This window comes from Emydura macquarii, unplaced genomic scaffold, assembly GCF_026122565.2.
Source record: "Emydura macquarii macquarii isolate MOO-44397 ecotype Brisbane River unplaced genomic scaffold, CSIRO-AGI_Emac_v2 contig_820, whole genome shotgun sequence".
Lineage (NCBI taxonomy): Eukaryota > Metazoa > Chordata > Testudines > Chelidae > Emydura > Emydura macquarii.
In genome coordinates, this window is record NW_027130957.1 from 257,837 (window position 1) to 275,217 (window position 17,381).

At 42.2% G+C, this 17,381-nt stretch overlaps 1 protein-coding gene across 3 annotated transcripts in view; it reads right to left on the minus strand.

The window, feature by feature from the left end:
- The window catches only part of PHACTR4 (phosphatase and actin regulator 4), a 91,732-nt gene extending 74,675 nt beyond the window's left edge, over window positions 1-17,057 (minus strand). Inside the window, exon 1 of one of the 3 annotated variants that reach the window (XM_067543253.1) lies at window positions 16,829-17,057. The gene's annotated coding sequence lies outside the window, so the exon portion shown is untranslated. Of the gene's footprint in view, window positions 1-4,279; window positions 4,297-16,828 lie in introns of those variants that run through there. The other 2 variants (XM_067543255.1, XM_067543254.1) reach the window with 2 other exon arrangements.
- Window positions 17,058-17,381: the final 324 nt, after the last annotated feature.

Genomic DNA, 17,381 nt, shown 5'->3' on the forward strand with positions numbered 1-17,381 from the left:
ATTTGAGAAGGGGAGCGAATATTCCCTGGAATGATGCATGAGCCAGTTTTCAAAGAGATTTACTGTTTGCTGCAATGACACATTTGATACAACTCATACTTCTTGTCTATTTCGGTGCTCTACATGGTTAGATGATTCAGTGATGTCCACAGAAAACTACACAATTGGCTCTGGGTGACACTTCCAGCCTCTCCTTCCTCCACGCCCTACACACCATGTTCTACTAGGGCACAGAGCTGTGACTACCTGGTTTTAATGGCAGGCACAACTGGTACCGCATGCAGTGCGACTTAACAACATGCAGACAAAGGCTCAGACTCTCCAAGGAATTTGAAAAAACTCTGCTAGTCGAGCAGACAGCTAATCTGTCATCTCCCATCTCATCTGCTCCTGCAATATTTAGACACTAAGTGCACTGTAATTTCTCACTCCCACACACCAACTCAGACTGCCCTCCCCCGAAGAGCACATTGCAATAAGGTGTCAGAATGAAACATCTACACTTTTACAGTACACATTGGCCCCTGATGGCTTTTACGGAGAACTTGGAGCATGGATTAACACAGAATATTTAGATGTAGTATCTCTTGTAATGAGGGACTGAAGCTGGGCCTTGAAGGAGTTATTTGTCTCATGAATCCCCTGAACAAATTCTCTAATCCTCAGAGCAACCCTTTAAATTAGGTATTTATTTCCTCATTTTACAGATGGAGAAACTGAGGTACACATATCTTAAGTAACATGCTGAAGGTCATAGAAGGAGTCCAATGGACAACCAGCATTAGGGCTTGTCTACACACAGAACTATTCCCCTATACCTCCATGTATGGACATTCTTATTCCAGCATAAGCATGCCTTTTTCTTGTTTAGCTTAACTCACTGAAGCAACTAGGCCTCAACAGTACATCCCACACACATAGTTGAGCACACCTAGCTACATTGCAGTAAAAACTACAGTGCCTATATCCATGAGTATTTTACAGCCAGATAGCTAATACACACTATCTTGATGTAAAACACATGCTTCTGACAGTGAAGACAAAGCCCCAGTTTGTGCTAGTGTAAAAAAAAAAAAAACTAAACAAAACAGGCTACTAAAATAAATGAACATGCACCAGAAAGTATCCCCTGAACAAGAGACAGCTTTACTTCATAGCATACGCCCGTTTGCCTGTTCTATGCCTGCATCACAGATGTGCCTTCAGCATAAATCCAATTGAGAACAAGTTTACAATTTAAAACAAAACTGGGGAAAGATACTGGAAGACAGAGCCAACCTACGAAGTGGCCTGCAGGAATAACAGCAGGAGGAAGAAGATTCAGTGCCAAAAAACAGATGAGGTCAATCCAGGGAATTACAGACTAGGGAAGCTCTACTTCATTTATTGGGTAAATGCATTCAAGAAGTCATTTAAAACAGAGCTGTAAGTTATATTCGCTGAGCGTGATTTAACTCTAGTTTTCCCAGAGAAGGTATGGGATTGGGGTAGGAGAGAGATGCCCAGGTGAGGATTTCTATCCTAAGGGGTCTCCTACAACCTACAAAAAACACAGATATTTTTATCAACAGATCCTGCCGGCTTCTTCATTCACTCCTTTCTTGTAGCTAGCGAGTCCAACAGCTCACTATAATGCCATGGTTTTAGATCCTCATTATCTTAGAAGGAGGCAGTTTGATCACATGGAGAAGGCACTGGACTAGGAGTCAGGATCTGGATTCTGGTAATATGGGGACAGGGCTTACCCACCTTTGTAAAGAGTTTTGAGATCTTTGAATGGAAAATGCTGTAGAGAAAGATTGTTAAATACATGTGAGGATACATGTAGAGCTACACCGCTGTAGCACATACTGAAGACGCTACCTATGCCAATGGGAGAGCTTCTCCCATCAATGTAGCGCTGTCTACAGCAGGGGTTAGGTCGGTATAACTATGTTGCTCAGGGGTGTGGATTTTCCTCACCCCTAGGCAACATAGTTATACAGACATAAGTTGGTAGTGTAGACCAAAGGCGAGTCTACACTTAAAACTTACAGCGACGCAGCTGTATCGGTGCAGCTGTATGAGCCCTTGTGTAGACACGTTATGTTGATGGGAGAGAGCTCTCCCACTGACCTAATAAAGCCACCTAAATGAGTGGTGATAGCTATGTTGGCAGGAAGGTGTCTCCTGCTGACAAAACACTGTCCACCCAAGCATTTATGCCAGCAAAACTTATGTCACCCAAGGGGGTGTTTTTTTCACATCCCTTAGAGACACAAGTTTTGCCAGAATAAAGTGCTAGCGTAGACAAGGCCTAAGCCTAAGGAAGTCCTACCAAAACCTAGGTTTTTAAATTTTCTTCCTGATAGGATCTTGTGATTCCTCTGGATGTTTCAAGGCCTAAGGAGAGAGAGAGGAATTCTAATTCAACCAGTCCTACCATCTCCCCCGTGATTCATTCCAGTTTGATCAGATTTCCAGTGTCCAGACCCCATTTGTGATGTGGACTGGACTGGACTAATTAAGCACAATATACTGAAATTGCTGAAATAAAAAGCCACTGAAGTGAATATCCAGGCTTAATTAGCCAGCATCTCCAAATCAGTTCTAAAGCAGCCAATGCTGACTGGTGGACTAGAAACACTGCACAGAAATCCTGTTTCACTTCCAGCAAAGCAGTTCCATATCAGGGGATGGAGGTAGAAAGCATACATGATAGATCCAGTCTACAATAGCAAAACTGCTTTTTTAAAGGATAATTTTATAACACAGTAATCCTCCAACCATGATAACACATCTTAGACCTGCATGTAGGCAGATCGAACAACGTTATAACTTTACTAATCATGTTACACATCCAATCTTTATCATGGTTATAACAGAGCCTTGATTGGTAACATAGTTATCCTGGCAAGACCGAACAGCTATAACGAGACTGAGGGGAAATTGTTCTATAACATGATCCAAATTCCCAACACTGCAGATCAACTCTAACTCAGCAACCATCCATGAGTTGCACAGCTACTTACATACAGCAGCACTCCTATAATACTGACCATACCGCCTGTGCTTATATAGCACTTTTGTCAGATGCTCTAAAGAATCATTCTGCTTCAGTTTCCCCATTTGTAAAATAGGGACAAAGAGTTTAACTGACTTGCCTAAGGTCACAGAGCACGCTTTCAGCAGAGCGAGGAACAGAACCCAGGACTCCTGCCTCCACTAATACGCCCTGTCCAAGGGTCCAAGCTCCCTTCTACGGAGCTTGACTACACCTGCTTTAGGGAACAATCCTGTACGGGCAGAGAAAGAATTACAATTTGACATTTTTTTCCATCTGGTTCTAGGAAAAGGCAATTTTCCCCCCTTTTATACGTAGTCCTCTTCTAACCTGCTGTAGTCACAGAAACCCCTCTGAGAATTTTGGTCAATTTGAATATTAGTGATACATAAGCACAGTGCAGCTGATCACAAAATTATTCCCCCATTTAAAGGGCTATTTGTTGTATTCTGGTGGTCAACGGATTCTAGTCGGAAGACAACCTATAACACATGAGGATTTTGGCTGCCTGCTTGGAAATAACCGGGAATTTTCAGTTAAACAGCCTACAGGGTTTGACACTCTTTTAAAAAAAAAAAAAAACTTTTTATTCTGCAATTGTAATGCTGGGAACATTTCTCTATAGCTCACTGTTTTCACCTGCACCGCTGCAACTCTAAAGTGAAGCAACTGTACTGGTTTAGGAGTGACTGTTGGATGTCAGCACTTCTTCCTAATATGCTGACAGAAACTGGGATGTGTCTGCACTGGGTTTTTTTTTTGTTTGTTTTTTTTTAACATACTCTCACCATTGCACCACAAGTGGTAGCACTAGCGTAGACCAGCTTGCTGGCATTTCTACCCATTATACCCCCCCTTGGCTTGCCCTGAGCAAAATTAGATGGTGGTAGGACACCTAAGCTTTGCCTACACTAGCAATACACCAGGCCTATATCAGTGGTAGTTGAAAAGTGGTAGAATTTAAAAATGCTAAGCCTGGGCAACATCCTGAAGAATTATTTCCCAAGGGAACTATACAGTTCAAGTCACTTTCATGCTCCTCTTCTCCTTCCCACCAACAGAGCAATATCCTCCTCCATGGAGGGCATCAGAACTGCAGTACTCCTTCCCCAGCTGCAAGGTACGAGAAATTCCCAAAAGTTAAGGTGGGTGAGGTAATATCTTTTATTGGACCAACTTCTGTTGGTAAGAGAAAGCTTTTGGCAATAAATGCTGGAATGGTCTTTAATCTTGTACCTTAACCTGGAGTCTATTTTCCTCCTGGAGCCTTGTTCTGCAGCATAATCCTAAAGGAAGAGATGCAGGTCAGGGTGATGTACAGCAATTGGGCTGCAAGATTTGAATACACAAAGGTAACATTTAGCCACCAGATGCACTTTTGATTATTCAAACTGAGACACTTGCTGCTGGGTTTGCCAAGATAGGGAAACCATTTCAAAGGGTAATCAAATATCATGCTTCATAGTATAATCTGATCACCACAACCATCAGGAAGAATAGATTCTCCTTCTTTGCTCCTGCCCGGAGTCCCCATTTCCAGAACTGCAAATCTGACCATCGGCATCATAGCATGCCCTCCTGTGAAGCATCAAAGTATTGGCTATTGCCAGAGGCAGATCCTGGATTTATGCATCAAATTAATTGCTCCATAAAAGCCCTGTGAAGAGCTGGAGCTGAAATCAGGAACAGGAGGAATTCCAACAGTCCTGTGTAAAGGTTGCAGCTAGCATGCTAGTCACAGGTGGGAACACTACATGTCTAGCCATAGATTCTATTTATCTAAGTATTTATGTGCTCCCATCAATTTAGTTTGAGAATAGTAAAAGGGGAAACATATGAATGCAAGGTTTGCAGCTCATGTTGTTCAACAGCAGGCTCTTTCAGTCCATCCAAACGTATCATGAATTTTAAACAATCCATAAGGAGCAGCTTCCAGTCACCAGTCAAAATAGTTTCCGTTAACTTCCTTACTTTAAACTCTTAAACTATTTTCCAAATGGAGAAGGTTAATGTCCTTGCGAAATCAAGAAAATTTGCCAACCCGAGCACAAAAGACCTTTACCATGCTGATTCATAATGAAAAACAATTATATTTTACTTGCCCGTCAAAATAACATCACTCACCTTGGGTGAGTGGGCGGGTAGAAGTTTGCAAAGCAATCTTACCATTTTCAGTACGCAACTTTACGAAATCTAGCCATGTTGCTAAGACACTGTCTGTGCTGAATTCACATTATGTTTGAACAATGCTCTGCTAGAAATGTGCAAATATGATTTCCCTGGACAGTATAAATAGGGTCAAACGGTGATTTACAATATGGCTCATTGTAGCTCAGCCCTGTTGATATTAGCCACCAAAAGTGTTTGCATCTTTCTATCATGAAATATTTTTCCAAACAGATCTGACTAGCACACTTGGAACTGAGTATAGATGGGGCCCACTAAACATCATTCCTTTATAAATGAAGTTTTCAGGGTCTGCAAATAAAAATTTAGATAGTCTGGTCTAAACTACTATGGTCAGAAAACAAGGACAATGCTCTATTTATTTGTCAATAGGACAGATGTGTTATTGTTGAAACCAAATTTAATCTAGCATTTAATTGATAATATTGTTAATCATTTCAGAATCGGTCCCTGTATCAAAAACACCCAACCTCCTTCTTCCCAAAATGACTGGAGGCAGTGGGAAACTGCGGTAATGGACGTGGCATAATAATATCAGGAATACACCATGCTTTTGATAGGGCGTTGCTCAGAAATAAGGCTGCAGACTTTGAATATGCAAACAGAATGTTTCAGTCAACTGATTATCTTGATTACTCTGATATACTCGCTTACCGTCATTAAAATTAGGGTTACAGTGGTGTCTACACAGTGATCATCTAAGAAACGCTTGACTTCAGAATGTAGTTTAAGGTCTCTGATACTTGATCCAGCAACAGGTTGGTTTTTTTTAAGTGTCCCTTGAGATTTACAAATAATAAAACATAAAGAAGAGGCCAAGTTAACTGGACAAAAGATGGAAAATTGTGTGATTCATGGAAAATCTCTCAGGATTAGTCAAAAGCCTCCTGACACTTATCTACTATTTTTGACAAACTAACACTGCTATAAGGAATACTGCTCTATAGAGTTTACTCGGCTATAAAGTGCCATGCATACCAGTAGTACTACATACATTTCCTAAGTAATAAAGTAACTGCTGCTCATATTAATTACTGGAAAAAGCTAGAAACTTCTAGCAGTATTAGACCAGGACTACACTACTAACTTAACTGGTATAACTATGTCACTCAGGGGTGTGAAAAATCCACACTCCTGAGCACCAGTTATACTGACCTAACCATGGGAGAAGCTCTCCAGATAACATAGCTACCCTCCGCCTCTTCCGGAGGTGGTTTAACTGCACTAGTAGTATCTTCACTAAAGCTTTGCAGCTGCACCACTGCAGCTTTTTAAATGCAGACCTGCCCTTTGATATTTACATCATGAATGCAGAACATATCCTTTAAAAATCTGATGCTGATCAACATAACACACTGACCATCTATAAACAGGACATAAAATACCTAACATACACTGCACTGAACTGGCAGGGACTCCACCCTCTTGTTAAAGGTTTTGTTGCTATAGAAACTCTGATTAAACGGACAAAGCCCTGAATCAGCTACCTGAAACAAAGGTGTACCTCAGTGATCAAGGAAGTGCCTGAGCAACACTTCATGCACATCAGATCTTAAATCAAACGCTGCCCCACTCAAGCTCTGCCAAGGAACTAGTAGTGCTGCTGTAACACAGTAGAGTTGTAGGGGGAAACTCTCGCAGAAAAGCAATGAAGTTTAGCACCTTAACTAGTTTTTAAGATCTAACAAACCACCCAGGAATATAGGTGCCCAAAGTCACACGCTCCCACTACAATAATGCAGAAAGAGTAAACCACAGGAGTAAATTTCTATTTGCAACCACAGCCACCTGGATTGCTAGATCTGTAAGAAACTCTCTCAAACCAACTGTTCTGCAGGTGAGCTGCAGCCAGCACATGGACACAGACACCATTATATTGATGGGAAACTAAAAGATCTAGTCTGTTAAAGAAATACCATTTCTAGCGCTAATTGTCAACACATCACAATTTCCCTTTCCTATTTAATTCAGGCCATGTCTACACTAGTAAGTATCACTGACTGAATCTTTGCTGACACTAGTTGCCAACATTATTATGTTGAAAGAACGCACATGCACTTGGCTTCTTTTTCCAGTGCTGTGCATTCTCATCATAAGCAGTTGTGTCAGCAAGAGACACTGCGCTCTGTGGGTAGTCATTCCAGCACCCCCCAGACCACAGTCTGCAGAACTGCCTTGTAGGACACCGTCACCATTACTCTATTACAGGCATGTCTTGTTATGATATCTTGATCAGTATTTCAACCGAGTGCTTTCAGAAAGCACAACACATTTACAAAAAGGCTTTTTTAGTTTCTGTGGCCTGGTATACACTAGGAAATTAGGTTGGTACAATATAACTATGTCATTCAGGACTGTCAAAAACCTACACCCCTGAGAGATGTAGTTAAACTAACCCCCGGTGCAGACAGCAGCAGATAATTCTAGCTTCTACCTCTCAGAAAGGTGGAGTACCTATGCCAATGAGAGAACCCCTCCCTCAGCATAGGTAGTGTCTTCACTGAAGCAGTGCAGCATTTTTAAGTGTAAACAAGCCCTTAGTTATATTTAAAAGAGTACAGTCCCTCTAACATACATGAAGCTACTGCAATGGAGTCAAATCTGACTTTTGCAATCAAATGTGTCTACTATTTAATAATTTGCATAACTGTAAACATTAGAAACAGAAATTATAGATTAAACTGAATGATTTTCAATACCTGGTACTAATTATGTTTTCCTTTATATACTGGAAACCTTTCTGCAGCTATATAGTTCAATCTTGCATGGAGATTAAATGATCAAACAGAAAAAATAAATCTAAATGTTTAAGAGTCCTTTACTGCCATGAATCACTGTATAAGAGCTTTAAGCAAAGATCGTTTTCCACCCCTCTAACTGCCAGCACAGAACTGTAGACTGCCAACTTTCCAATCTCATTTTGCCATGCCACTGGGCAAAAAGATCCATAGGCAAGAGCACAATACACTTTGGTCCAGCTGATACTCAGCATGAAGCAATCAAGCAAAGTGGATGGAGGGAAAAGAGGGAAGCACTCACCAAAGCTTCCCAAGTCTGGAATCTGAACTGCAGTAGCAAAGTGGATTTTAAAAGAAGTTTAATTTTTTCAGAGACTAAGGCCTTGTCTACACTATAAAAATAAGTCGACTCCTTGGATCAGTGGAGTGCATTCTCATCAGGAGCACTTCCACCGACTTAAGAGGGGCAGTGTGGGGCGCTGAGAGCCTGGTCTCTCAATTCCCTGCCAGGAGCCTCACAAGCTCCCAGTGGACTGCCCTCCCCTGCCCCCCCCGGGGCTTCTCCCATCCCTGTTCCCAGGGGAAAGCTGCCCAGGCCTTCTGGCCCCTGAGAAGAGAGGTCCACTGCGCTGGAGTGTCCTCTGCACTGGAGCAGTGAAATTGATGAGAATGACAGCCCCACAGCTGATGTAAGGAATGCAGTGTCTACCTTGACACTGTCACCCTAACTCAACCAACGTAAGCCTTACACCTCTCATTGAGGTGGTTTTATTATGTCGACGTAGCAGGGGAGTTACATTGGTAGGAGGAGCATTTTAGTCTGTACACCTCCACTCTTTTGTTGACAAACTAGTGTAGACCAGCCCTAATGCTCTCAAATGAGAATAAATCCTTCAAAGGAAGAGATCATCCACAATTCATTTACTAATTAGAAATGTTAACATATCCAGTGTTTACGTCAGAACCTTTGTTCTCTCTATCTATGTTCCTTCTAAATGTTTCACTTTGGTGGGCAGGGAAGGAGATGAAATTTCTGTCTTTTTTTTTTTTTTTCTTTTCACACTGAGATTGTAAGATTGTGCAATAAAAGTCTCACTTGGCACAAATGTCACTATAGGTAATGAAAACCTAATGGTAAACATGTTCTCATCACAGTATGTTTCATACAGAAAGCCTCGATCTCACTGCAGAGATCGAGACTATTAAATGAGGATATGTATCATGACACAAAGGATGATTCAAGGGAAGTAGAAAAATCAAGCATGAAACCTGACCAAATATTAAAACTGGAGAATATAAAGAAACACGTTAGAACTGAATACACAATTATTTCAAGTTTCACAGAGATTTAAGAGTTAGAATATTAACCACTGACATCATAAAAGCCCATTTCAATGATGTTTGCACATTTTTATTTGTTTTCCATTAGTACGTAAAGGCTCCAACTGAGATTGTACAGCACCTAACAGGATGGGGCCCAAACATATAAAGGTAGCGACTCTCTTAAGACAGACAAGACATGAGAGGAAACAAAAGCATGGTGTAAAGTGACTTGCCTCCTGTCAGAGTATGTCAGCATCAGAACTAGGAAAAAACCCAGGCCTAATGGGTCCTACAGCATTCTTGTACCTTTATTTTCCAAATCTGTGATGTGTTTCCAAAGATTATTTCCTTCCTTATGACAACTTTCTATAGCCAATGACTGAACTGTATTCATAGGGACTTTTTCAAGACATCTTAAAAAGCCTATTTAATATGTCACAGTGATGAAATTCACAGCTTTCTCTGTATTCATAACTATTGAAGTCCACCAGATATGTTCTATGTAAGACCCATATTCTCCACAGGGAAGCTATATACTTTAATATTCCAGAATAGTAGTCACTCCTCATTTAATGCAGGATAAAAAGAGGCAGCCAGGACTGAGACATCAGATACAGCAGCTATGTACTCTCAATAATGAGTTACATTTTCTACATCCCCCTAATCCTAGTTATCCTGCATATTCAGCAAAAATAATTAAGTGCATATCAGACAAATGTAACAGAAGAGTACTTCTAAAGTTAGTGATACATTTACTGCAAATCCTGGATTCGGGCCATAAACAGCAATCATACTGAGTTAGCAAGTATGAACTTTCCCCAAAGTAAGCCTGCTAGCATTACGTGTTTTGGCCTTTACTGCCACTCCAGCACAAAGTGCAGAAAGATAATAGAAAAACCAGTGGCCTGAAGCCACAGCTAATTTTAAAACTCTGCTGTAAAACACAGCTGCCAAGGAAAGCATTACATACATTGCTCACTGGGTAATTCTACATAGAAAGGCCTCAATGAACTCAGAAGACAGTTTACGAATCATGTTTAACATGCCAGCAACACTGGCTTCCTGACTGTTCCGGGACAATCTTTGAAACATATTTTAGCGTCTTTTTAAATAACATCTCTAACATGACATGATCCTGTCAACACTGGCTGGCCAAACAATAGGCTTGATCTTGTCACTACTCTTGCTGGTGGGACTAGAATAGGGCCCACATTCGAAACATGATTTAAATTCTAATTTGGCTCACCATCCAGTGTATATGACATTTAGGTAACGGCACCTCTCACTGCAGGCAGTCAAAACTTTTCAAATAGAAAAAAAAGCTTTGTTTCTATTTCATTCAAATATAAAATTTATTTGGCTCCGTTCAAGAATCCCTTACAAGGAAGTGAAACCAGAGTGACTAGCATATTCACTTCGGAAACTTTCTGTGGAACACTTAATTAAACTCTGCTAACAGGAAATGAAATGTGCTAACATCTACAACAGCAAGAGAACAACTTTGTTCACATAAGCCAGTTGGCTGATTAAGTGTATTCCAACAATTATCATCCTGTTATAGGTTCCAGCTGGAAATGACGGTACATCTAAAACGCAAGGCCATTCATACTTTTACATCCCTATACTGAATCAGTGAATAGTATTTAAGATTCTATTGCTCCATTCACACTTTTAATGTAATCAAGTTAGTAGAACAGCTTTAAAAAACAAGCTAATAGCTCAGGCAAAAAAAATGGTTTAACATTCGACCCAGACAGCAAAGAACAGTTTTAGCCTTGAGGAATAATTTTTCTCCAACCAGTTTTTTACTGGTGTAACTCCACTGAGGCCAGGTCTACACTAGAAATGGTTTGCCGGTATAACTATACCACCAAACCCTCAGTGTAACACAGCTTATACCAACAAAACACTAACTGTACCTTTGCCAGTAGAGCTTATACTGATTTGGAGAGTAAAATAAGCTATACCAGCAAAAGCACTTTTATGTGAGTATAACTAAGTCCACACTAAGACTTCTGCTGATATAGTTCTTTTTGTTTGTTTTAAATAATCAAACTTCTAATATATTGCTATACTGGCAAAACTTTCTAGTGCAGACACCTGCCCAGACTTCAATGGAGTTACTCCTGATTTACATCAGCAAAACAGAGAGGAAAATCAGATACTATAGGTAACATTTGCAAATAAGCCTAAATGGATTAGGAGCCTGGGTCCCATTTCAAAAGTAACTTAGGCACTTGGGAGCCTAAGACTTGGTCTACTCTACCAATTTATGAAAATCCACACCCGAGTGATGTAGTTATACCGATCTAACCCCTGGCATAGACAGCTCAGTTGATGGGAGGGCCTCTCCCATCAACATAGCTACTCCCTCTTGGGGAGCTGAACCTATGCTGAGGACAGAAGTTCTCCCGTCGGCATAGGTAGCATCTTCACTAAGGCTACATCTACACTAGAGACCTTAGACTGACAGCTGTGCTGCTGTAAGATCTCCTGTGTAGCTGCTTTATGCCGACAGAAGAGCGCTAATAATTAAACCACACCCGATGAGCCGCAGTAGCTGTGTCGGCACGAGAGCGTCTCCTGCTGACACAGCGCTCTCCATATCGGCACTGTTGACAAAACTTATACGAGGGGGGAGTTTTTTCACATCCCTGATGGACAAAAATGCTAGTGTAGCCATAGCCTAAGGCTCCTGTAAGCTCTCTAATGTAACTACTCTAAGCCAATAGGAGAGAGCTCTCCCATCAGCGTAACTACTGCAGTCCCGTGAGCGGTGGTAGCAGCTCTCCTGCCGACATAGCGCTATTTACACCGGCTCTTTGGTCGGTGTAACTTACACTGCTCAGAGAGGTGGTTTTTTCACACCCCCGAGCGACGTACGTTATACCACAGTAAGTACTAGTGTAGACATAGCCTGAGCTCTATAGCGGCATAGCCGCACCACTGTAACACTAAGTGTAGACTAGCACTCTGTCTCATTGAAAGTCAATGCAGCTGTTAGATAAGCAGTTCTTAATTGTGTTTTGTAATTGCTATATCAAAGGCACAAACACAAAAGAATGAAGTTAGCAAAATATTTACCCAACCCTTTCTCCCACCCCCACATTACTGTAGAAAGCCAAGTGGTTTTTAAAAAGCATCCTACGTATCCTAGCCCTAATCAGGTCAAATTAAAGTCAACAGAAGATCTATGTGCACAACAGCATCTTTAGATTCAAAAAACTTTGAAAACATAATCAGAAGTGTAGGGCTGGAAGAGACTCAAGAGGTCATCATTCTAGTTCATTCCCACTGCACAAAGGCAGGATTAAGTGTACCGAAACCATCTGACAGGTGATTGTCTAATTTGTTCTTAAGAACCACAAATGACCAAGATTCCACAGACTTCCTAGGTAACCTGTTCCAGTGCTTAACTATCCTTATAGTTTGAAAGATTTTCCTAATATCTAACCTAAACTTTCTTTGCTGCAAACTTAGCTGATTACTTCTTTGCTGGCTTCCTTAAAGAAGATTAAGTATCCATGCCATAGACCCAGTAGAATAGTCCTGATCGGGATGGGGCTCAAGTACCAATAGGGCATACCACCCACGTCACTTGGCTTGCAAGTTTGCTTTCCCATCCCTTCACAAGCCTTCCTTTGAATATTTACTCAGTCATTTGTAAATTAGTCCTCAGATACCAGGAGCAGCCCATAAACCTAGGAGTCAGACAAGATAGCACAGTGCCTTAATGCACAGAACTGGGAATCAAAAGTTTTAGATTCTCATCTACCCAGTTCCCCACTAGCTTATCACGTGACCATCAGCTAGTCACTTCTAGCCTCAGCTTCTTATGGGAATATTTCCATGCCCCATATGCATGGAGTAGTTAATGCATGTTTTTAGAGCACTTTGAGATCATCCAATTGAAGGCACTATAGAAATCCCAAGGGCTTGTATATCTACATAATTTTTTTACTATACTGAAGTCTCTTGAGAGGGAGGCACAAAGGATTCTGACAGCAAGTTTGTGAGCAGCTAATATAAAGGATACTATCTGGAAAAAGTTAAGAAATGCCTGCACTAGAACCCATCACAAAGGTGAGACAGCTGGTTTGCATATTCACTGATTGACTAATGTATGATCCCCCACTGTGCAGAAAAGAACTGGAAATAGTTCTCACAGAGCACTGACAAATCAGCAAGAACTACTAATTAACTGATAAAAATAGACATCTGAAAAAGCTTTTTTCTGTACACAAAGCCAAGCACTGAACTGCTGCAGCCTATAGCATGCTGTTTTCCAAGCACTCTAAAGCCCACCCCCAAAAGAACATTCTCAAAGCCCCAAAAAACACACAGACACAGAATGGAAGAACCTCTCTCACCCATCACCACAAAGTGAAATTAGGGCCCGAATCCTACAAAACGCTGAGCTTCTCTAAGCACCCTCTACTCCAGAGACTTGAGTGGGAGTGGCAAGTACCTCACAGGATGAGGCCCTTAATCTCCATCAGTCATATTCAGCTTCCTAACTATTAGCTAGTCTACACTTAAAATTTACAGTGGCACAGCTGTATTGGTACAGCTGCAAGAGCACTTGTGTAGCCATGTTACGTCAACGGGAGAAAGCTCTCCCGTCCACATAATAAAACCACCTAAATCAGCAGCGGTAGCTATGTCAGTGGGAGAGTGTCTCCCGCTGATGTCCACCCGAGTGTTTATGCTGGCAAAACTTATGTCACTCGGGGGGAGGGCTGTTTCACACCCCTTAGTGACAAAAGTTTTGCCCCAATAAGTGCTAGTGTAGACGAGGCCTAATTCATAGGGCCTTCCTCCCACTGCGACCCAGTCCTTGCCTATTGTTTTGCTTGAAATAAATAGCTGAACACAGTTGAATACATTATCCATGTGCCCACAGAGGTGGGCAACAGTTTGCTTAGCACGCAGTGGCACTTATGTCAATAACAAAGAACTGTAATAACTGAACAATTTTCACACCACACAGGTCTTCCCTTAAGCACTTTTTCACTTATTAAATGACAGTTTTTATAGCTAGTGAATAATAAGCACTGACTAACATGCCTGAGGCAAGTGCAATATTTCCTAATTTTTTAATACAGATAATGCCTAAACATGACTAAAGCAATCAAGTTTGATCAAAATAAAAAGGGTTTGTTTCAATACAAATGATTTGGCTCCCGAGATCATCATCAAATTAAACTGAAGATCAAATTAACCAGTGATTGAATGAAGTGGAAGTCTGTGTAATCACAGATTACTGATCCAGAAATCTGGAAACAAGGATGCAATCACATTTCACCCATCTGTGTCAGCCCCCCCCCACACTGATCTACATTCCCACTATTACCACCCTCCCTTCCCCCACCCACTCAAGAGAGACTGAAGTCTGCTTCAGGGCTGACAGCAAATAAACTGGGGGGGAAATGTACATTCTCTTTTAATCATAACAGCTCACGGTGATAGAAAAGCCATGTTAAAATGCAAGCTAACGTGTAAAGCTCTGTTAACTGGCCACATTTCAGCCTGAGAGAGGGCATCTTAAACAGCTTTGAATATGTTAGGAAAGCCCTGTTAAGGCCTTCTCCACACAGGAAAATGTTTATGGTATAACCCAAGATGTTAATTTCAACCACTATGGTGACAGTGGTATAATGCTACCATGTACGCACATTTATTCTGGCACCAGAGTGCTGTTTGTCAGTTTTATCTCTTTATTGGGAAGGGGGTTGTGATAAACCCAAAAAAAACCCTCTCAAGCTAACTCAACTGAGTTGACATGATCAGGAAACAGGCCCCTTTCTGCTCAGGGCCACAGGAAGCTTTGCTGTGCCCTTCACCACCCACTCAGACAAACTAGAGTCTATCAAGATCTACCAGTGATAAGTCTCTGATGTTTATATTTTTAAAAAGTGAGTCTATCTTTTAAAATCCATGAGCTGTCTATCAACTGACCTATTTTAGGAGGTTTCTGTTCACTTTATAGAACACGATGGAGGATCATTTCCTCCTCTATATTTTTTGGAGAGAGCTCTATATTTCTGTAAATATGTGTACAGCTGCTTTCATACATTTGAAAATAAACATTTAACTAAAAAGATAAACTTTGAGAAAGGGAATATTTTAAGAGTTTAATGTAGGGACTGTGATTACGAATCTCTCTCCTTTTCTGGGCAGTACTAAAATACTTTATACTGATACCAAATACCAATAGGTAAGCTCATCAATACACTTTCAGATAACATGGCAAGTCTACATATTGGCACTTCAAGAACTCACCCACCTCCACCTGGACAAATACACTAGTGTTAAATGATTCAGTTACACAGATAAACAACAAAGGGAAAGGAAAATAAAATTGGATGTGAGGATTAGGAAACTGTTTCAGATGAGATCAAGCAAAGAGATACCAAGAAGGCTATTTCAACCAGCAGGGATTGCAGATGCAGTCTTGTAGAGAAGGCTCCTGAATGAACAGTGGGGTCATACCAGTGTATTTAAACGCTGTACAACTTGTGTGTGTAGTCAAGGCCTAAGTATTTCAAAAAGAACAGGGAAGCATAGCAATAAAAGCCTTGGCCAAGATGTTTTAAATTGGGGGGTGTAAAATTAGGCTCTTAAACCTATATTCAGGCACTTCAATGAACTGATTTTCAGGAAGCACTCAGCTGCTCCCAACTGAATTAACCTCAACGGGTGCTGCTGGACATGCAGCATGATTGAAAATCAGGCCACAGTACTTATTTAAGTGTGGAAATACAGATGTAGACTTTAAGCACCCATGTCTGAATTTCTGCATGCTGACGTTAAGCGAACAGATTGAGTTTCTCTCCCTTCCTGGGACCGAGCAACTTGGAAAGCAAGGCACCACGGTGCTAAACTTTCACTCCGCCACAAATTCTCCTCCTCTCCACCCACTTCTCATATTTGTGTTATTTACTATAAGAAAGATTAGCGTGCCAGAAAGGGAAGGCTAAAGCTCCCGGTTCAGGGGTTCACAGAAGTAGCATATGCCCTCGACAGCCACTAAAGAGTGGCCCAAACATCACAGTTTCCACAGCGGCCAGAGGATGACCCATCTCCACATGCAATGCAGTGAAAGACGGTGGGTAACAGGAGAGGGGCTTTGGTGTCCGCCCCGTCTGGAGTCTGTCTTGCAGAGACACACACAAAGCTAAGCACGGCACGGAGTTAGACAGCATGCACGAAGGGAAGAAAGCACTGGAGGCGAAGGGCAGGGCAGGGGGTGCAGGGAGAAAACAGGACTGCCAGCGAAACGGGCAACAAGCAAGGAGGGGGTCAGAGGAGAGGGGGGGGGGGCAGCAGCTGGGACACTGGTGAAGGGAGGGGGAAAGGCAGAAGGAGGCAGAGGGGAGCTAGCCCCGGGGGGGACAGAGGGACAGGGGCCAGCGCCCGGCCGGGGATGGGGAAGGGTCTCGGGGGGGGCTGAGGGAGTGGGGGGGTCAGCCCCCGGCTGGGGGATGGGGAAGGGTCTCGGGGGGCTGAAAGGGGCGCGGGGGCGGCATGGCCTCACCTGGCTGAGTCCCGCCCCGGCTCCAGTCCGCCCTGCCCCGGCCCCGGCCCGCTGCCGCCCGCGGCTCCGTCCGCTCGGCGCGTGCCCGCCCGGGTCCGGAACGCGCCGGAAGCTGCCGCGCGGGGCATGTCGGGACCTGTAGTCCGTGGGCGGGGTGCTATTAACCTGGGTGTTGTCTGGCCAGGAGCACACTGCGCTAGGAACGCTACAAACATACACAGAACAGGAGGAGGAATACGTAGATCTTCTTTTCCAAAACACAGACTGTTCCTTTCACAGGTGATGTTGAGATGTCAGCATTGCTTTCTATTCCAAATCTGAACACAACCTCAAAGTACCAGAACGGTTCTTGAAACGGAAAATGCTGAAATATTGCACATCTGAAGCATTGAAATGGAAAAGTTCAACCCTTTTGACGAAGACTACATGACTGGACATTTCAGAGTGACACTTTTCATTGCAGTTCTTCCGATTGGAAAAAATTTTTAACGAAAATCACATTTTTCAACAGGAAGAAGTTTTGTTTTCTGTCAAAAATTTCAACCAGCTTGAT